Raw genomic sequence first — 22,893 nt, 5'->3', positions numbered from 1 at the left:
GACCTATGGGACACGTTCCATGACTCTCTACCACACTTCCTCCTTCAAGCGGAAGTCGTTCATCTGGGGCTGCTTTACAAATTCCAGATTATTGGCTGAGGCAGTCGTTATCGGCCTCCTCAGTTTTGCATGTGTATGCAGCTTAAAATGTATCTGAAATATTAAAAACATAGAGAAAAAATAAGGAAAAGCAAAAATAGAAAAGGATAGAACATATCAAACATGTATGGCCGGCTTTCAAGGGATAGATGACAACATCTGTGTCAAGGGCCCCAACACTGGACAATTTTATCCGTTCAGTGCAGCTATCTCTTGTTTCTGGTGACCTAGAGACAAAACAGCTCCATAAATATGTACAGGTATGGTCTCCAAGAATATTCCCTGTAACTTCAAAACAGATGTGTGACAGTGACAGCGGGTTGAGTTGGCTGCTGCTCCCTCTCAGCCCCTCTCTGACTGCCTCATGTGGGTAGTGATGGGATAAGGGAAGAGTTTGAACAACTGATGTATAAGGATGATCTATGAGATGCAAATAATTCTGATGCGGAATTATTAAAATATATGCTGCTTGAAAATACGCTAATGGAATCCCACCTAGGCTTCATTCTGTCCATTTTTGAGCTGCAGAAATATTTCTGCATCAACTCAGAATTATTTGCATCTTTGTGACCATCCCTACTTACAGATTGTTGTTCAGTATCTGACATACATGGAGGAAAAGTACGGTGGATTCCGCTCTACCCCTGCTGCTACGACAGTGCTGGAGCCAAGAGACTTGAACCCATAAACACGAGACGAGAGGGAGTTCTACACCAGTGCTGTGATTAAGGACCAGCAGGTCCGACACATATTTACCTGGCTGTATGGGTTTTACCTGATCTAATAACGGTTGGACTATTTATTCTACTGACATTTTGCGGAACTCCCTCTCTTCTCATTCACGAAGTAGGACGTTTTGAATCAGGATGATACCATTTAGTGGATAACTTCAAAGGAAAAGAGTATGTTTTCGACCAAGAATTCAGTCTCTGTTCCTGTAGACTCAAAATAGACAGCTTATATACATGTAAACATCAGAAGGAGAAACTAAGATGCAATATATAAATGGCCGATATAAATGTTATTAAGATGCATTCACTACAATAGGGCATCAAAAGGGTTCTTGGCCAAAAGCTTACTCTTTTTCTTTTTAAGTTCACCAATAAAAGGTATCATCCTTAGTCAAAATATCCAGCTTTAACTGAGGGCTAACATGTTAAAATACTCTACAATTCACACAGGAAGTCAGCATTGCCGCTTCAGTCAATAAAATAATAAAGCAATCAATCAATAATGCAAAAATAGTTTGTGCAAAATTTACAAAAGTTGTGCTTTGCACATTGTGATATATTTCACACAATATGCATCAGAAAAAATCCTGAACTAGGGCTTTCTAATATGCACAAGTTAGGGCTGAAAACTTATGCAACCTAATAGCATAAACTTTTTTTAAGTAAAAGAAAAAACTATTTTGGTCCACCTGCTGATATTTGTATAGGACTTGTCTCCATTCAGACTCAGAGCGCTTGAGAACTGCAGCTACTTAGGGCATTCTCAGTATCCCACCCTAAAGCATTGTAGAGTCTTGCCCTAGGGCTCCTTACTGCCAGCATTTGATAAAAAAGAAAAAACATCTCATTACAGCCAGTATTCAAAACCTGGTCTCCTACAGCAAAAGTGGGATGAGTGCCATTATATAAAAGGTGGGCCATACATTGAGTCTCCAGCTGAGTCTATCATAGTGATCAATGGAAAACAACTGATCAGTTAGAGCAGCATACTAGCACACATATTACAAAATTGTAATCCATTCTAATCAATGAAAATCTTCCATTCCAATATGCAATCTACAGCCATCAATATACCAACAATGTTTGAATGACATGGCTTTGAAAACTAATGAGGTTATTATAAATTTCTACGGAAAGCAAAGAAGGGGACTAGATCCCAGAAAGCTTGCATAATTTAACTCTATCTGTTAGCCATTAAAAGGTATTATTTTTTACTAAGCGTTGTTTTTTCTACCTATATGGAAAACAAATAGTCTTTATGCATCTGATTTGTCATAAGCCAATCAGCATTAAACCCACCAAATGCTATGCAACACTCATGCAATCTGTCAGCCAATCAATAAGTTCCTGCTTATACCACTCAGTTTAGACCAGAGATCTGTTTAAAAGTCTGCCGGTGTTCCAACAAACCAGCATACATTAACAAAACAGCATACATTTAAAGCGGAATATAATCCAGAATTTCTTCTTTGCTCTAAAAGATTGTTTACAGCATATAATATACTAACACAATGTTTTTTTTTTAGTAAAACAGCATTCAAAACAGCATTCAAAGGGTTACATCACAGGACTGCCTCTTTCTTCTGCAGGGAGAACCTGCATCCGAACTGCTTATAATCTTATCTTGTGTACACATTCTTTACTTGATACATTTATGTAAACATTCTCTGGCTGTGCAGGACTTCAGCTGATGAGTGCTGTAGTGAAAAACAGATCAGAAATAACTGCTGGCAGCATTTACAACAGAATGACAACAGTTATAAATAAAATGCACCAGCAGCTTTCAAAGTAAATTAACTGAACTTTGGGAAGTTATAATATCTAAATGAATATTAAAGAGAACCCGAGGCGGGGTTCTTACATCGCAATCCCCATACAGAGGCTGGGTCTGTCTATAGAGCCCAGCCTCTGTTGCTAGTTAGTTTCCTCCAAAGACCCCCCTGCGCGCTGTCAGACCCCATAAAACACAGCCGCGCTGTCGACACGCAGCGTGTCACAGCCGGCTGTGTTTATCTCACTAATGTCAGTCTCCGCTCTCCCCCGCCTCCTGAATCGCTCCGGTCCCACGTTCCTTCCCTCCCCGCTGATTGGAGGGAAGGGACGCAGGCGGGGAACGGAGCGATTCAGGAAGCGGGGGAGCAGCCGAGACTGACATTAGTGAGGTAAACACAGCCGCATACCGCGGCTGTGGTTTATGGGGTCTGACAGCGCGCAGGGGCGTCTTTGGAGGAAACTAACTAGCAACAGAGGCTGGGCTCTGTAGACAGACCCAGCCTCTGTATGGGGATTGCATTGTAAGAACCCCGCCTCGGGTTCTCTTTAATACTTGTGCACAAAAGCAAATATGATAATTGTATGGGTTATAAAAAGTAGGAAAACACACATTTGTTGAAAATTTTGGCAGAATTTTCAACCGCTTTAAAGTGATGTTCTCCTTTTTAGTAGTTAGTAGTTGTGTCCCCTTGCCTGCTCGCTTCGCTTGCTGGGCTGCGGGCTCGGTCTTCGCTTCGCTCGGACAACTTTTTATACTAACTCTATGTCCACTTGGATAGTGAAAATCAATTGACCCTTCGCACTCTCGCATGCAAATGTTCAAACAAATGCATTCACAGATTCACTCATCCAGGCACCACTGTTATCCCTATAGCTAAGTTAACAGATAGCGTATCTTACCAATCGCACAAGGGAGCTAACGTAATGTATCCATGTGCACACAAGGGTCAATTGATTTTTGCTGTTTTCTGGCCACACCCCCTTCAGCACCTCCCTTTCCTTAATAACTTATTTAATGTCCTAACTAGAGGCGATGTGCCTGGATATATGTGTTTTTTTTCTTGTTACTGACCCCTGTGGCTATGGTTTTAATTCAGTGCACTCCCTCCTTCCCCTGTATGTGTTTACAGGTTATGCTGGTGTATGTGCATGGTGCGCATGGATACATTACGTTAGCTCCCTTGTGCGATTGGTAAGATGGGCTATCTGTCCCAGGAGAGGACGTCAGGATGTGTGCTCCTAATCCCTAGATAGGTTTGATGCAATAAATGTTTGCATGTCTGCACTATGCATGTTACAGGGCCAGAGTTAGGACACCTAGGTTTACCTGGGTACTTCTGCGCAGTGTAGGTGACTAAGCATAAGAATGCATTCTTCTGTGAACTAAGACCCCGGCTTTTAACTTAGCTGTAGGGATAACAGTTGTGCCTGGATCAGTGAATCTGTGAATGCATTTGTTTGAACATTTGCATGCGAGAGTGCGAAGGGTCAATTGATTTTTGCTGTTTTCTGGCCACACCCCCTTCAGCACCTCCTTTTCCTTAATAACTTAGTTAATGTCCTAACTAGAGGCGATGTGCCTGGATATATGTATTTTTTTTCACTTGGATAGTGGACATTGCACACCAGGACTCAGACTGCTAACTCGGGTTGCAAGATTAGTGCTGCTGATGGGCATTATGGGGTTAATTTATGACCTGCATGACATTGCACATGCTCAGTAGCATTTGTACGCTATTTTGATGGGTATGCTGAAATGGTGGAACCACCGGCACACTGCCGGCACTGGGTTTGACAGATGTGGTGTGTAGCTATGTGGCCATCCGCTACTTCTGACTACACCTAGTGAACAGAGAGAATGGCCACTCCCTCTCAAATTCAGTTCCGAAATCAATATACCAGGCCCTAGTTTATAATAGATTTTCATTACAATCAGCTCAAAATCCAAAATTTCTAATTGATTGAATGTGTCACATAATGTGTGCCTCCTTCTACACTATATTCCTGCTCTTTACATTACATGTTGGGTGAGTGGTGGCAATGTGTTTGCTTATTGCCTCTGGTGTGAAATATAACAGAATCTGTGCATGCATGTATAGGCTGTCCATCTTTAATCCCCCAGTGGAAATCCCAGTGGTACCAGCCCTTTCTTTGCCCTCACTGTTCAATTGTGGTCTTTGATAATTACATAATCTCTCAACTCATGTCTGACCTTTTGCCTCCAATTCAATCCAGCAGGATACCTGCCTTGTGACCTTTACACACAGAATGTCAGCAGCCCCTCATACCTCCTCCAGCTACAGAGCTGTCACCACCATCCCTCCCTCACTCCCGCTAGCACTGAAACCTCTCTCATGCGGGGGGACCAGCCGCTTGTACAGTAATTTGACAACAGTGTTTTTAGTTGAAGGCATATTGTGTAAAATGCACCCATCTCTCTGGGGAAGGCAGCTACTAAACATGTCACAGCTTTGCCATAACCTGTTATTCTATAACGTGAAGGTCACATTTCTGTTGGGGCTAAACAGGTAATACTACTACTTGTAGTCCTAAAGGCCATTGATTATTCCTGTCACTTTGTCAGCTTGCATGGATTGGCACAATGAACCGCAGGTCTTCCCTGTCACAGCGTCTCACAGTCTGGCATATACTCTGGGGGTGACAGTCTCTTTACATCATTGTTGGAGAATACAATGTAAAACTCGACTAAGCGCTTCAAACGGTGGAGAAAACCAGAGTAAAAGAGACAAGTGATTAGCGCGATGGAAGAAGGGAAATTGCTGGAGATCCTATCAGCGAGGCCGTGCGGTGTGCTGTGCTGCCATTAGCCTTCAAGGTGCTTTTGAGATTCCAGAGAGATGTATGGGCCACTTAACCTGCATCAAACCCAAGACAAAGAGTACTCAGCTTCTCCGTTGGAGGATGTGTCAAGAGCAGCTCGCAGAGCAGACAAATGCCTCTCTGGGCCACTAAGTACTGCGTCTGTGTGATCCGTATCTCCTCGTTCTGCCTGATACTGAGCCAGAGCTGTAACCCTTCCTTTGCCAGGAATCACTAGCCAGGAGCAGCTAGTGTTCCTCCATCACTAATACTCTATAGGTAACAAGTAGAAGAACCGTATATATGAATACAATGTAAGATCACACCCTGGACTCATTTGCTTTATACAATTGCTAAATGCCAAAGCGGATTTCTTCAAAAAAGATAAATGAGGCTAAAATAAGTCATCCGGTGCTAAACCAGAGCAGGGCTTGAAATATGTGCACCTTAACACACTGCTCAGGTCACATTAACAATACTTCACATATAGCCATATATCTTTGTGGCTGCAACCTTTCCCACATTCCTGCACAAGATGAATATCTGTATAGTACATAGACAAGAAAGGAATATCTATTTTGTGTGCTTGCTTGCTCACACAGAAGCAGCAAAGTTTAAGGCAGAACTTACGGTAAGTATGAATCTAGGGATTCAACACTAATCCTGTCCTCCTTTGAAAATTTGATCTGCAATAATCTTATCAGCAGGACATTGAGTGTTTTACTTCTTCCTTTGCAGATACTATACAGTTTCTCTGTAAAATCAGTTATTTAAAGATCCATCAGGTTATAAGCCCAGTAGGAGCAGATGGACCTGGTGCTGGAGTTTGGACACCGACACGTGGCTGCAACACATTTTTGGTAATAAGTGAGTGGTTTGGACACTGAAGCCCTGCAGAGAAGATTTCAGGAAAGAGCTGGTGGGTTGGGCTATGAAAGGTTTTGGTTAGGGTTATTCAAAGATAAAGAAGACTAAAGGTGGCAATACACTGGTCGATGTGCCATTAGATCGACCAGCTGACAGATCCCTATCTGATCGAATCTGATCAGATAGGGATCGTATGGCTGCCTTTACTGCAAACAGATTGTGAATCGATTTCAGCCTGAAACCGATCACAATCTGTTGAGCTGCTCCTGCCGCCTGTCCCCCCCCCCCGTATACATTACCTGAGGCTGGCTCCCGGGCGTCTTCTCCGCACTGCACCGCACCGCTGTTCTTGCTCCATCCCGGCGCTTCCTGTGTTACTCCGTGACCAGGAAGTTCAAATAGAGCGCCCTCTATTTCAACTTCCTGGTCACCGGAGTGACACAGGAAGTATAAGCGTACACTGGGACATGCGGAAATGCGGTGCAGCGAGGAGAAGAGGACCCCGGAGCCAGCTTCAGGTAATGTATACATGCTCGGATCGGGCCCGAATCGTACGCCGCAAGCGACGCGCTCCTACCGCCGGGCGATCGAGGGTAATTTCCCGCACGGCGCGATCGACAGACCGATCCGATTTCGGGAGGGAATCGGATCGGCGGGTGCGTTTAGCGCAAGCGATTGGCAGCAGATCCGATCCCAGGATCGGATCTGCTGTCGAAACGGCCGTGAATCGAGCCAGTGTATGGCCTGCTTAAGGTTCGGTTTAAAGTGGATCCGAGATAAACTTTTACTCATTGCATAATTGTGTTCCTTTCATATAGTTTATAGGGCATTCCTCAAGCCAAATACTTTTTTGTTTTAATACTCTTATGCCCTATAAACTAAACAAGCCTCACCCACAGCTCCATTTATGCCTTGGCACTGTCTCAAGGGCTTATGGGAGCTCAGTCTTGGCAGGAGGAGGAGGAAGTTACTAGCCATTGATTTCAGAGGCAGAGGGTAGGAGGAGAGGGGACTGAATTTACACACAGGCAAGCTGATAGCATCTCCAACCCTCAGCATGTGACAATGTAACAAACAGAACATGGCTGCCCTCATTGTATCACAGGAAAGAATAATCATAAACTTTTGAAGCTGTTTGCAGCTAGATATGCTGTGTAAACTTTAGAGAAGATATATAGACAAGTTACTTGTTATAGTTAGTTTTTCATCTTTAAATAAAGAGGTAATAGAGTAGTGGGAGGGTAGCTTTACCTGCTAGTTAAAAGGTTTAGGTTTGGCACCAGTAATTAGGATACCATTGAGGGAGTAGTTAAAAGTTAGATATCAGGGAGGGGATTCCATCAGGAACATGAAGTTAATGTTGGGCATCAGGAAGGGGGTTCCATTAAAAAGGTGAGGTTAAGGTTAGGATTTAGGAAGGGGGTTCCCTTAGTAAAGTAAAGTAAAGGTATGGAATACCTTTGAAGACATTTCCGTCAAGAAAGTGAGTTAAATGTTAGGAAACAGGAAGGCAATTCCATCAGTATGGTGAAGTAAAGGTAAGGCATCAGGATGGGGTTCCATCAGGAAGGTGAGGTAAAGGTTAGGCATCAGGATGGGGTTCCATCAGGAAGGTGAGGTGAAGGTTAGGCATCAGGATGGGGTTCCATCAGGAATGTGAGGTGAAAGTTAGGCATCAGGATGGGGTTCCATCAGGAAGGTGAGGTAAAGGTTAGGCATCGGGATGGGGTTCCATCAGGAAGGCGAGGTAAAGGTTAGGCATCAGGATGGGGTTCCATCAGGAATGTGAGGTAAAGGTTAGGCATCAGGATGGGGTTCCATCAGGAAGGAGAGGAAAAGGTTAGGCATCAGGATGGGGTTCCATCAGGAAGGTGAGGTAAAGGTTAGGCATCGGGATGGAGTTCCATCAGGAAGGTGAGGTAAAGGTTAGGCATCAGGATGGAGTTCCATCAGGAAGGTGAGGTAAAGGTTAGGCATCAGGATGGGGTTACATCAGGAAGGTGAGGTAAAGGTTAGGCATCAGGATGGGGTTCCATCAGGAAGGTGAGGTAAAGGTTAGGCATCAGGATGGGGTTCCATCAGGAAGGTGAGGTAAAGGTTAGGCATCAGGATGGGGTTCCATCAGGAAGGTGAGGTAAAGGTTAGGCATCAGGAAGGTGAGGTAAAGGTTAGGCATCAGGATGGGTTTACATCAGGAGGATGAAGTAAAGGTTAGGCATCAGGATGGGGTTCCATCAGGAAGGTGAGGTAAAGGTTAGGCATCAGGAAGGTGAGGTAAAGGTTAGGCATCAGGATGGGGTTACATCAGGAAGGTGGAGTAAAGGTTAGGCATCAGGATGGGGTTCCATCAGGAATGTGAGGTAAAGGTTGGGCATCAGGATGGATTTACATCAGGAAGGTGAGGTAAAGGTTAGGCATCAGGATGGGGTTACATCAGGAAGGTGAGGTAAAGGTTAGGCATCAGGATGGGGTTACATCAGGAAGGTGAGGTAAAGGTTAGGCATCAGGAAGGTGAGGTTAAGGTTAGGCATCAGGATGGGATTCCATCAGGAAGGTGAAGTAAAGGTTAGGCATCAGGATGGGGTTCCATCAGGAAGGTGAAGTAAAGGTTAGGCATCAGGATGGGGTTACATCAGGAAGGTGAAGTAAAGGTTAGGCATCAGGATGGGGTTCCATCAGGAAGGTGAAGTAAAGGTTAGGCATCAGTATGGGGTTCCATCAGGAAGGTGGAGTAAAGGTTAGGCATCAGGATGGGATTACATCAGGAATGTGAGGTAAAGGTTAGGCATCAGGATGGGGTTCCATCAGGAAGGTGAGGTAAAGGTTAGGCATCAGGAAGGTGAGGTAAAGGTTAGGCATCAGGATGGGGTTCCATCAGGAAGGTGAAGTAAAGGTTAGGCATCAGGATGGGGTTCCATCAGGAAGGTGAGGTTAAGGTTAGGCATCAGGATGGGATTCCATCAGGAAGGTGAAGTAAAGGTTAGGCATCAGGATGGGGTTCCATCAGGAAGGTGAAGTAAAGGTTAGGCATCAGGATGGGGTTACATCAGGAAGGTGAAGTAAAGGTTAGGCATCAGGATGGGGTTCCATCAGGAAGGTGAAGTAAAGGTTAGGCATCAGGATGGGGTTCCATCAGGAAGGTGAAGTAAAGGTTAGGCATCAGGATGGGGTTACATCAGGAAGGTGAAGTAAAGGTTAGGCATCAGGATGGGGTTCCATCAGGAAGGTGAAGTGAAGGTTAGGCATCAGGATGGGGTTACATCAGGAAGGTGAAGTAAAGGTTAGGCATCAGGATGGGGTTACATCAGGAAGGTGAAGTAAAGGTTAGGCATCAGGATGGGGTTCCATCAGGAAGGTGAAGTAAAGGTTAGGCATGAGGATGTAGTAATGAAGACAGCGTTGCATCACCGACAATATTTGTCAGTCATGTAGCCCAAACCTCTATGTTAATATCCAACCCTCTCCAGTCCACATAAACACCACATTGTAGGGGGAAAAAAAAACAACTGCCTTTTAACAGCTAACTGAAAGAGTATGATGATGCGCATTTTCAGAGACCTATTCTCTTTCTTGAATTATGAAACAAACTTCTTTGTTCAGCTATTAAAAGGTAAAATTTTACTCCTATTTATTTATTTTTTTATTTCTGCTATCTCTACTCACATAATTCACTCGGCTAACACAATGCAAAACAATTTTCTGTGCTATCAGATGAAATGTGAGAGTAGATCGTATCCTGCACGAATCATTCGCATTACTTTGCAAACGATCGATTTTTCAACGACTGCAAAGAAAATTGATCATTTATTAGATTGTTGTGAAATCACCCTGTGTGTATCTAGCATAAACATTGCAAGCCATACTGCAGCGGGGTTTATATTTAATGACCTGGCTTATTCAGAAACATTTGCTGGTGATTATAAGGGACTCTGGAAAATACTGCTTAGCACGTAAGCTGCTCGATGCAAATGAAGATGATTAGGTGAATGTGCGATGAATCCGCAACAAATTTAGGCATTGACATTTCATGGAAAGGTGTCCATAGGGGAATCAATGAAGACAAACAAGATCCTTAGTCCAGAGTGGTGGAAATTTTTCTGGATATTTCGATGAACATTATATTCACTACATTAAGGGCTTATTTCCTGCTCGTGAATTTGTACAGGGAATTGATATGCTGTTTCCAAATTTGCTTGTGGGGAAAAAAACATATCGCCTGCAGCATTTTTTTAAACAACCCATCCGAATCCCCCTACCTGTGCATGGCACAGCTAGAGGGATTCGGATGCTTAATCGTATGAGAACAAGTGCCGCCGTCCGTTTGCACAGTGGAGGTGGAAACGGGCCCTGCAGCATTATAAGACTTTATGCAGCTGATCTTTTTGGAAGGAGCACAATTGTCAGTTATCTGCAATTAGGAACATGCAGTGGTGCAGCAACAGGGGATGCAGAGGTCACTGGCCCAGAATCAGAGGTTGGGTTTTGGGGGTTCCACCGATGTAGAAAAAAGCACTCCACAGGCTTCAAACTTGCGTTTGTTATTTATTGAGCAAGACACACTACGTGTTACGAGTCAACTGACCCTTCCTCAAGTGTTGGGTTTAGGGGTTTCAGGGACCCTACAGTGGAGATAGGAAAAAACACAAAGAGACAATGGGGGCCCCTTATGGTGTAGTAGGTTAAGGTACCTTTTTAAATAAGTACAGTAAGTCTGTAGAGTGATACTCAGAAACGTGGGCTCCAACACTTGCAACCACAGTGTAATAGCCAGTGAGGAAAACCCGTCCTCACTCAGGCTCCTGGGTCCTTCAGCTGGATGGTTCGCACTCCAAAATATTGTAGATAGTTAAAAACTTAAAACAGACCACCACCCAGTAGGAGGACTGTAGAACTAGTAAAGTAGGGCAGAGAAGGAACCCCAAAAATGTTGTACATTAGTAATCAATAAATAATAAAAAGTAAGCTGACCTCCAAGAAAGTACAAACACCTTTACATGGGGTAAAAGGTAATTTATTGGTCAAAAACTAAGATAATGTGTTTCGCGGATCACGGTCTGCTTCCTCGGATCAGACTACAGACACTCCTGATTTACAAGCTGCTACCCACAAGACACTTGTTTTTACTGATCTGAGAAAGCAGACTGTGGGATGCAGGTGTACTTAATGCATTTTTTACAGCTTTAAAAATTAACTAATTGAATCCAGTCACTGCAGCATTTTGTTGGTCCATTTTCAAGCGGAATACATTTGCATAAAATCAGCATACAGTGTTCATCAACTCTGAATTATTGGCATCTCACTGACCATCCCTACTGATGATCAAACACTGATTAGGGTGCTAGAGAACAGCATATGATTTTTTTTTTTTTTATAAATACTGTATCATCATACTGAAGGAAAACATTACTTTTTCTAATTACTTTACCTTCATGTGTAAAATTCTTTCTTTAGTATGCCTGATGTCCTAACCGGATGTCATTGCTTTTAGGCTATGCTCACATTGGTGTGTTGAGGTGCATCAGACAGTCTGATCGCATTGCTAACACGATGCCAATATACTGTACTGGTACGTTCACATCTGTGCGTTAGCAGCACAACAGATCCATCAGGCATAACTTATTGCATGCAATGAATTATCGCGTAATTTGAGTGTTAATAGTGTACCTGAGATGGGGAAAAAAGTTCTGTTTTACTTACCTGGGGCTTCCAGCGAGGGATAGCCTTACAGGTCCGTTGGTTTTCTTCCAGTCCCCTCCAATGTGCCACTGTGCTCCTCCAAAAGCTCGCTGACTTGACCAGTTGAAGGCAACTGCCCTTCTCAATCCCGCTCCAATGACCAGGAGCACAGAACATGTGCGATCGAGGTGGTGCGTGGCCCAGGCTGTGTTCGCCCAGTAGCCCACTACTGGCAGTTTTTCAGAACGGGCACAGAGGCTTAATGGAGAGAAAACCAAGGGTCCTGTAAGCCTAGACAGGACTGCAAGAAGCCCCAGGTAAGTAAAATAGAATTTGTTCCTCCTGTCTCAGGTTTACTTTAACAATAGCAGTGAAGCATACTTGCTATGTGCTGTATGCATCACACTGCATGCATAACGTGTGATACGACTTTTCTTCTCCATTGCGTTGTATTCCTGTTTTTACAGGAAACACATTGCAAGTCCCCACTGTGAGCGTAACCCCTGAGCCCTGTAAGTAATGAAAGCTGATAATACCAAAAAGAACCGTGTAGTAGAAAGTGTTGTGTCTCAAAGTCTGTTCTGTGCATCCACTATTGCATTATACGAAGCCTCACATTCATCTCCCCTGCTCCAAATTAATCTCAGTGACACAAAACCCTTGCCCAGCCTCCGCCCATGTCACAAAATGATTTAATTATAAAGGCAGACAGACCCCAGTGTCCCTCGGCTGTACAGGCGCACAAATAAGCGTGCAATCAAAATCAGCAATTACCTCCGGAATTTAGTGTAAACAGACCTATAATCAGACAACAAACAGAGCTGTTTAGCATTCCTCCCGCACTGCACCGTGTGCGGGGCAATTTCCCTTTATTTATCTTCCGCTGCTCGGCAAAAAAACGAGCAAGGGCATTCATGCAATTAGCATAATTACTGCACATAGGCCGGATCCAAAGTGGATTCTCTCCTGAGTTTCCCCGGCCTCTGCTCCAAGCTGCCCTTACCCCCCTCTACTCTAACCTCCTCACCCACTCCGGTACTGACACTCGGGAGCATCTCTTAAAGAGAGAAGTTTAATGTAAGTCTAGCCAAGGAAACTAGTAGAATGTATAACTGAATCAAGGTGAAAGGACTGTAGATATGTACAGAAATCTCTATGTGAATGCGCATTGGTCCTGGAGGAAATTGTTTCATTCTCCATAATAATTTTACTTAAAGTGGCCAGACACAATACAAGCTGAATCAGAATGATCAGATCAATAATGCAGCTTCATTGGTTGTAAATGTTCTCATTATTTTTGGCAATTTTTTTTTTATTAAAGTTTTTATTATAAAATAAAGTAATGTACAAATCCAATGGTGCAAATAGCAAGTAACTGTTACAAGAACCAATCACAGACTGCAGCAGATAGGAAATTTGCATTGATTCATAATGGCTACACACCACGTAAATTTCACATATAGAAATGGAGGACGTGGGCAAAATGCCCTGCTGACGACCTCCTGCAGAACCAGGTGATACGTAGCCATGAGAATGCAAGTCACCATGGATTAGCTGAAAGTAAGATAAAGAGACAAAAAGAAATAAGGGAAGAAGAAAAGAAAACTACAAGAAACTATTGAGAGTGAGCTGAAGGATGGTCAAAAGCAATTTAGCACTGGAGAACAGAGCAAGTGAGTGGGTCTTATTACCCATGTTCCCCAGCGGCACTGTAAAAGATGGTATTTTTTTCTTTTTTTAGCTTTCGTAGCCCCTGCTGCATGCAACAGGAGCCTAGAGTAAGCAAGGCTTGTTGCCCATGCACGGAAAAAGTGAAGGTGCATAAACACCCCACCAAAACGTTTATGGGCAGCCCCAAGCCCTGACGAAGCAGGGCCCTTTCCGGTGTCCCCCGAAGGGGATCTCCCCATTTGCCTTCGGCACAGGGGGCTTTTGGGTCCCCTGACACCCGCAGGATTGGAAGACCCCAACCTGCCCTGTGGTTACCCACATGGCCTGGCCATGTGGTCTGGGTGGCTCCCCCAAGAGGGAGCCGGGGTGGGGACAGAAGTCCCCACAGGACAAGTCCCCAGTGCCAGCAAGCTGGCCCCGACCTTGCGGCCGGCATTACAAAAAATTCCGCACTCTCTCTAGCCGAAAGGCCAGAGAGCTGCGTTAGTCGGCAGTGCATATGGGCAGTACAGACCTTAGTACCTTGCTCCACCATGGGGTTTTCCAGGCCGCAGGTTTTTCGATGGTATTACCTCACTCCCTGTCAAAGAGGTACAGTTTGTCTGAGAGTTTTGCCGTTATCTGTTCCATTCTATATATATGAGAGAGTCTATTAAGCAATTCAGATATGCTAGGAGGTTTCTTATCTTGCCAGTGCTTAGCTGTCAAGCAACGCGCTGCCATTACATAGTGATTCAACAACCTTTGCATATGTGACTTCATTTTTGCATTGGATTGCCCAAAAGGCATATCCAAGGATCTTTAGGAACAGAGATCTCTGTATGTTGTTGTATCAACTTTAGAACCTCATCCCAATATTTATCAATAACAGGGCAAGCCCTAAAAATATGAGGTAGTGACCCCGTCTGACCACAATCTCTCCAGCAATGAGGCGGGACAAATTACATTTTAATCAATCCTTTTCCTGTGAAAACTGATTGAAATGGTTGGAAAATGTTGGATAGTACAATATATTTCATGTGTGACGCATATGGAATCAATCAAGATTTGGCTTTGGATGTTATCGAATCGTTGATTGTTTGAAACACTGTATCACGTATAGTCATCATTACACTTAATAATGGCTCTGAAGTATCCTTACAGCCCATGGCCACAATGTTTTTTTTTTTTATTTCCTGTTTTCCGGCCAACAAATCTAACGATTTACCCCCCACCCCCTGTAATGCCCTCAGAAGGTCTCCAACTTCAGGATCATGAGACCCCCAACATTCAGCCCAGCAGTGGTGCACTTAAGGGAGTCACTGCACCCCCCCCCCCCCCCCCCCCTACATTGCATTCCAGGGATCCTCACTTTGCTCCTTCAGCACCATGCCCCACCAATTTGCTCATCAAATTACTGCAGAGTGATCTTATAGTGCTAGGAGCAGATATAGAGATGCATCTATAATAAAACTGAAAACTTGCATCGCTAAAAGGCCCTGCTAAAGGAAACAATGCTGCCCATAAACTAACCACTTTCCAGGACTGAAAACAGTAGAATTAACTACTTACTTTCTTGTGTACTCCAAGACTGGAACAGCCAGTCAGCCATATTGTTTTTGGGGAGTTATTTGGAGGCATTAATCTAACCATACTATGAAATCAGGTACACAATTGGTATGTTCCTGGTGCTAGTCTATCAGTTAGATCAGATCTCAGCAGACATTTCATCTAATATACATTGCAGGGCTGCCACAGCTAGCTTTGGAATGTAAGATGCTTTTACCTTATCTAACCTCTAGTAGTCTATTAAAGAACCACTATGATGATATTCCGTAAAATGTATGTATGTATACACATACATATAAAATGTACATTTATCCCACAGTATAATGAGCCACTAATGATTTTTTGTCTATGTTGTCATTTACTTTAGGTAGTATTAATCTGAAGGCTCAAAACCTCTTACCAACAGGTTTTGGACTAGTACATCTCCTCATGGGGGATTAAAAGTATCCCCTTTTCTTTTCAAAAGCTGTACCAGGCAAGAAGCTATACAAAGATGCTGGCTGACTGGTCTACTCCTGAGCTCACTATTCTGCCAGCTGGACTCAGGGAGTGCTTTAAAAAGAATAAAGGGAACTTTGGGAATCCCCATGAGGAAATATACTAGTCCAAAGGTTCAGACCCTTAAAATTAGCTATGACTGTAAGTGACAACTACATAGGTCATTTACAGAGCAGTATACCCAAAGGCATTTATATGTATGTGTAAGAGTATTCCTGTCTTTATGTTTTGCATATTATCATGGAAGGAATTCTTGCCAGACATTGTCAAGAATTTACTTATGTAGCCAATGGAGCAGTATATCCTGTATTAGATATCTGGATTTTAGTACCCCTTCGGAATGGCTGATCCAGAATGCATCTCTTAACTAAAGTAACACATTATACCCATCAGAATGGAACTTTGAAATAAAATGATTCTAGCAAAGTTTAATTCCTCTCTATACACCCCACCTTCCTTTCTCTATGTTCCCTCTCCTCCCTGAGAAGTTCCATCCTGAGGACACTGAAGGATGCAGAATCCCCATTTCCCTGGGCTCTGTGGTCAGACCGTTGCATGTGCATCCCCAGCTAGTCTCACCAGTGTGAATGGATGAGGCTTGCAGAGAAGGAATGCGGTCTATATTATATTGTGTTTGTGTTTGCGGACCGACCTCTAGCCTGGCAAGCTCAGACCTGCAGAGGGCCTGATGCTTCTACATTAAAAGGGGTATTATTTTTATTTTTTTCTCAGACTGAACCTGGGGATATTGAGAGAAGTGAAGATGTTTGCCTAGAAGTCCACTTAAAAAACATAACCTGCTAAGAAGGAAATATAGGAGCTACTGTGTTTATGTAGGGTTGTCAATCTTACCATACCACACAGTAAGTCACTGGCCCAGAAAAAGCATATGTCTATGTATCCCCACACTTCACTGTCTAATTGCTAGTTCTGGGCAATGAGTGATTAAGGATTGAAGAACCAGAGCCTACATTTAAAAAAAAAACGATCCAGACAGTCTTTTTAAAAGAGTGAACTTGTGTGCAGCTGCTTTTCAGGCTTCAGTCATAATTTGTGCCCCTCCCCTTCCTCTTTCACTAAGCTGCCCCCCACTGGCCATCTATCCCCACCTCTAGACCTGCGATAGTTGTGGGTGCTGGTCTAGTGACATATGGTCAGTTGAAACAGCTCAGTGAGGGGTGAAGGGGGGGCAGGCTCAGTTTAAAACCAAGGGTTGTAAAGTCTCATACACAAGTGCAAGGCATGTGCCCTGACAGGGATTGGGATCCGACCCCCAGGCTACATTACAGGGCCGAGGATGTACAGACATGTTGCTAGCCTTCAGACTAGCAATCCGTTCTGTTGCTAGGTGAGGGCGACAGAGCAGCGCACGAGTGACATCACACAGCGGGAGATATGAGTAGGGAGAATAGTTTTGTCAGCTGAATCTATCTGCTGGATTGATCATTGGCTGAGGTGTTGGGTGGCATCTGGGGCTTCTGTACACACGCTAGACTCTTGGCAGAGGCAGTTATCAGCCACCTTGGCCGAGTTTCATCTAGTGTTAAATCAGCTGCCTGCATATAACTCCTGTGTAGACTTTACAGTATGCATTTGTATTTAATTATTTGAGACTAAAGAAAATGGGTGAGAGTGGGGCAACATGGCTCCTGGTAACTCATGGAAAAAGGATCTATACTATCAGTCTGGTAATAGCAATACTACAGCAGGGCATGTGTCAGGTACTCATGGAGTACACTGCTTCAGGATGTAGAGTGTGGTAGTGGGTATGATGGACACCTGGTTGGAACATTATCTACCCAGATTATGCAGTATTATGTTTGTTGAAACAAAAATGGACACCACTAGCCAGATGTTGTCAGAGGCATTGGAAAACATTATAAATTGCTATTGATAAGCTGACATGACTTAGGACTCTGTACTAACAGGTTCAGTGCAGTGCCAAAAACTCATTTGTTGATCAACGGGCTTATTCACATCATATGCATTTTCACATACAGTAAAACAACTCACAACATACTGCATTTTTGCACATTTTCATATCCATTGTATTGTATGTGGCCATTCATATGATCGCACCTGCTACAGATTGGAGAAAGCATGTGTGAAAGCATGACAAATTGTGCATGAAAGGTCTGCGTGTGGAAAGTCATAATTATTTATTTATTGTATTTATAAAGCGGCAACATATTACGCAGCGCTTAATTAAAGCTTGCCTTTATAAAAGATACTCGTTGCATTTTCCCACATTGATTGCTTGGCTGAGTTTATCTACATGTGCCGAGACTTAGCCGATGTGGCTTGGCTCAACAGAGCTAGGTCAAAAAGTGGTCCTCTTCTTGGCTGGCTGGCAAGCCACGCCCCTCTGCTTAGCTGAGTTTATGGCAATGACACCTTCTTTCCACAAGGAGGAGGGACCCTACACATCTGTAGAATTGTTGCCAGCTTGTGTGCATTGTGTACCATAATCACTCCCATCTTGCTAGCAGGTGAGAGCGTAGCAAGACTTTCACTGTGAAACATGCAGAGCTGCTGTGTAGTGTGATGGGGAATATACCAGAATAATCACAGGTAGATATGAAGTTTGTTTAAAATACTTAAACTATGGAGTGATGATCTAATAAGGATCATTTTCCTTTACTTTGAGAAAGTAGAGATAAACTTTAAATAAAATTGGCTGCAACCCAGTCTAGTTTCTCTCCTAGGCGTAATTGTAATTGTTCTGGTGTGGATTTCTTTCATACCAGACAAGCATGAGAATTGGAAATGTAAGAGTGAAATTGGAGGTAGCAGCCAATGCGGGTTATCATACCAGAGTAAAATATTGTAGCCGTACATGTCACGCTATGGCAACATGGTGCTTTCATTACAGCCTGCATTGTTTTGTGTTTTTTTTCTCTGGTAACGGCACTGTTATGATATTGTTTTATATATATTTTTCCTTGGTCCTGATTTTTATCAGCGGTGAAAAAATTGCCAACCGGCTTCCTGCCCCCCACGCTGCCCCTTCTTCCAGTCTGCAGATAGATTAAGGCAGCTGCTCCCCCCTGTCTGCTGCTTACCTACACATTACTGGTCAGTACAGCCACCCAAGGTGACTGTTATCACTTAATTAAATCCTTGCACGCTGAGATGAAAAAACAACAGTGCTCATTCATTCATAACCTGAGGAGAGAGGCCTGTCCTCCCTCCCTCTCTCTGCCTTATTCCTGCCTTCCCTCCTTCCATCTCTGCCTATCCCTTGCCAATTCTCTCTCTACCTCTTATTTAAATCTGGCAGGGAACCCTCTGCCAGCTTTTAGTTCTGAAGAGATCATGTGATATTTCTTTTTTTCCAAGTTCTGACCATCTTTTCTTCTCTGGCAGCTCTGTTGTTTTTAATCTGTCTTTATACACCATGCTTCTTTTCCCGTTGCTGTTTTTTTAATGCTCATTTTTATTAATGTCTCTTAATCTCTCCTGGCCATCGGAGTTTGTGTCGGTTGTCTCCTGCCTTCTCTTGCTCATTCATCTCCCCCTTTTTTGCTACTCTTTAGTATTTGTTTCCTGCTGATATTTTTTCTGTTCAGCTTAAGAAATTATTTGCACAGACCCATCATGAATATTGTCATACACCTTTTATATTTTAGTATATCATATTTTAGTATATAATATTAGAATATAATATAATAATCAAATCTTTAGAGTGGTAGTTAAGTCTCACACCCCTCCCAATGAAGATAGTACAATTTCTAACCTGTAACATTGTCATGGCACAGCAATTAGATGTGATGCCAACCACAAGGGGGCAGACAAGTCCTCTCTTTAATTTATTAAACACTATAGGGGCTAATTTAAAAATAAATAAGTAAATATGGGGAGAAGATTGAATATGAGTTGAAAAGCTGTATTTTATAGCAAATGAGCAGGGTTTTTGTTTCTCTTAAAATTAGATATGCAACCTTAAAGTGAAACTGCTCTATTTCTGAGAAAAAAGGCAATCCCTTCAGTTCATGTTTGTAAGTTACAGGGCTTAGCATCATGTCAAACCTCATTTCAGTTTGCTTATATGTAAGCATGTAAAATCTGCATATAAATCTCAGTTCCACAGACATCTTTACAGAGACTGCATCCAAGTGTGTCACCAATCAGTTGGCCCAGTTGTGGAAAATGAGTGACAAGCTTCTGCACTGTGGACTCCTGCAACAAGGTGGGAAGTACTGGTAATTAGTCTGTGCTCCACAAAAGGAGTACAGATCCTAGGCTTGCAAAGTAAAGCAATTTCAGCTTCAGTCATCTTTTTAAATTTACAGCTGGCTGGAAATTGCAATAAAAATATACTTTTTTTTTTAATAACTTCTTGTTGAGGATGTCTTGTTTATCCCTAACAGTTGGGCCCTGTTCACACTTACAAACGCAAAATGCTAGCAGTTGGTGCTAGCGTTTTGCTCTGGCGATTTTTACTCAATAAACACATATTTTTAACTAAAAATTTTCGCTTTTTTTGAGCAATCGCGATTCACAATTGAAATACATCGATCAGAAACCGCGAAAAATGCTGCATGTAGCACATTTGCATTTAGCGCTAATCGCAAATCACTGTCGATCGTGGCAGTGAGATCACTGCCATATAGTTAACATTGCGCTAGCGCTTTAGCGATCATACGTAAACGCCCACTAATTGCCTAAGTGTGAATGGGCCCTTGTTGTTTGTAGTAGTTTCTAGTGAAAGTTAAGTTTCCCTTTACAAGTTGCAGTACATTTCTTTTTACTTTTTAGCAGAGGTGTATCAATGAGGAATGCAGTGGGTGGGGTGACATCTTGGCCAATGACCAGTACTTCCAAGGAAACCACTTAAACCATCAACAATACTAGCCATTTAAAGTCCTGCTCCAGGAAAACATGTTAGTATTTACTGAAACTAGGTAAGGAGGCACTAAAAATATAAAATACTTAAAAACAATGTAAAATAGAGTAAAGAAAGGACTAACCTCCAAAGAGCCACAATCGCCATAATAAGACAGAAAGTGTATTAAAGTGCAATATAACCCGGCATTTCATCTTTGCTCTAAAACATTATTTACAGCATATTATATGCAACCAGCATATTTTTTTTACTAGACCAGCATTCAAAGGGTTACACACAGAGCTTGAAAGTTGAGTGCAGTGAATTGCAGACGCATCCAAACTTTAGATAAAGTTATCTTGTGTTCACTTAAATGTATCAATTGAGGAATGTGACACATTCTCTGACTGTGCAGGAGCTGCTGGAGACAGAGAGACACTGAAACCTTGTCTGCCTAGAAAACAGCAACAAATAAAACCAGTTATTAACCAGTTTGGCCTATCTGGACCGCCGCATGGTGCTCCCGCGCGCGCTCCCGCCGCCCGCTGCTAGCCCCCCGATCAGTGAATGGGAATATAATTCCCATTCACCGATCTAACTTCCCCGCAGAAAAAAACTACGCTTTCTATCCAGAGAGCGCGGTATTTCTGCCCCCAGGAAACTTCTCCTCTGCTTTTTAGTTCCTGGATGCGCGATCGTTCGCATCCAGGACTTTTTTTACTGTGGCCATCTTGTGTCCAAATAGTAAACTGCACCCACATACATTTTTAATTAAACAATTATATTATTTTACATTCGAAATTAGCAGTTTTCCTCCCACACCAAAAATTACCCACATTTTTTAAAAAATACAATAAATACAATAAAAACAAACAAAAACAACATAAATAGTTACCCAAGGGTCTGAACTTTTTAAATATGCATGTCAAGAGAGTATGTTATTATATTATTTAAAATTATAAGCTTATAAATAGTGATGGACGCAAATTGAAAAAATGCACCTTTATTTCTAAATAAAATATCGGCACCATAAATTGTGATAGGGACATCATTTAAACGGTGTAATAACCGGGACAGATGGGCAAATAAAATACATGAGTTTTAAATACAGTAGCGTATATTAATTTCAAACTATAATGGCCAAAAACTGAGAAATAATTAATTTTTTTCATTTCTTTCTTAAGCTTCCTGTTAAAATGGATTTAGAAAAAAATAATTCTTAGCAAATTGTACTACCCAAAGAAAGCCTAATTAGTGGCGGAAAAAACAAGATATAGATCAATTAATTGTGATAAGTAGCAATAAAGTTATTGGCGAATGAATGGGAGGTGAACATTGCTTGGATGCATGAGATTTTCGGCACTGCGGTGCTGAACCGGTTATTAAAATGCAAAGTCAGCTCACAAAGCAAAAAACTGTGTTTTTGGAAACCTATAACTTCTAAATGAATAATAATACTTATGCACAAATGCAAATATGATAACCGTATGGCATATAAAAAGTAGGTAAGCATGTTTTTTTTTTTATATTATGTCAGGGTTTTAAACCGCTTTAAGCTTACCATAATGCGTTTCGTAGGCTAACACTCCCACTTCATCAGGTTTATAATGAGACTAAGCACCTCCGTTGGTATGTTAGTATTAGATAGTGTGCAAAACAGACATTTTTCTTTTGAAAACAAAAGGTATTTGAGATTATCCAGGTTGGAAAGCCCATAGGATGTCTCATGTGCTTACTCCAACCTAATAATGCTAGAAGTTTTGGTTCACCTTGAGCTTGCACTGTTTCAGTGTCCCTTCTTTGAGCCTAAGCTGCACAGCTTTGGATGGCCTCCTTGTAGTGTGTATCCAGGTTTGTATTCTCCTCTAAAAAAGATAGGGACCCCCTGTTACTGTGGACAGATATTAAGTGAAAGCAGTGTAATTGCTGAAATTACAGGGATTGAGGGCTACACCGAAATTGCGGATAGAAAGATGGGGGGGGAGGTGTCTGCATCATCCCTTGACGTTTTCAGCAGCCACACTACAGTGTGTCAGCTGACAGAGGCTAGTGAGACTGCATTTTGAACATTGACACAGATAGAAGTGTGTGTGTGGGTGGGTGGGTGCGTGGGGGGGGGGGGGGGGGTTATACTGTCACTGTTAACATACATTGTTCTTTGCCAGTATTCAAAATGCACTCACCAAGTAGTTGGTAGGAGTTGGCGAGTGCAATTTGAAAACTTGCCATGGAAACAGAGGTGCAGAGTAAAAATTAATCATAGGTAAAAACAGATATTAGTTGGGGGTCAAGAGTGGACTTACCTCCCCAAAACCAAACGCAATCACTATGTATGGTTTAAGCAAGATTTAATTCGTACTCCAGAACAAATGCAACGTTTCGCGG

At 42.6% G+C, this 22,893-nt stretch overlaps 1 protein-coding gene across 5 annotated transcripts in view; it reads left to right on the top strand.

The window, feature by feature from the left end:
* Nucleotides 1–22,893, top strand: part of NPAS3 (neuronal PAS domain protein 3) — a 634,738-nt gene that overhangs the window by 421,523 nt on the left and 190,322 nt on the right. The gene's annotated exons all lie outside the window — the stretch shown is intronic.

Source organism: Hyperolius riggenbachi, chromosome 9 (assembly GCF_040937935.1).
Source record: "Hyperolius riggenbachi isolate aHypRig1 chromosome 9, aHypRig1.pri, whole genome shotgun sequence".
NCBI classification, from domain to species: domain Eukaryota; kingdom Metazoa; phylum Chordata; class Amphibia; order Anura; family Hyperoliidae; genus Hyperolius; species Hyperolius riggenbachi.
This window is presented reverse-complemented; position numbering and strand designations above follow the sequence as displayed.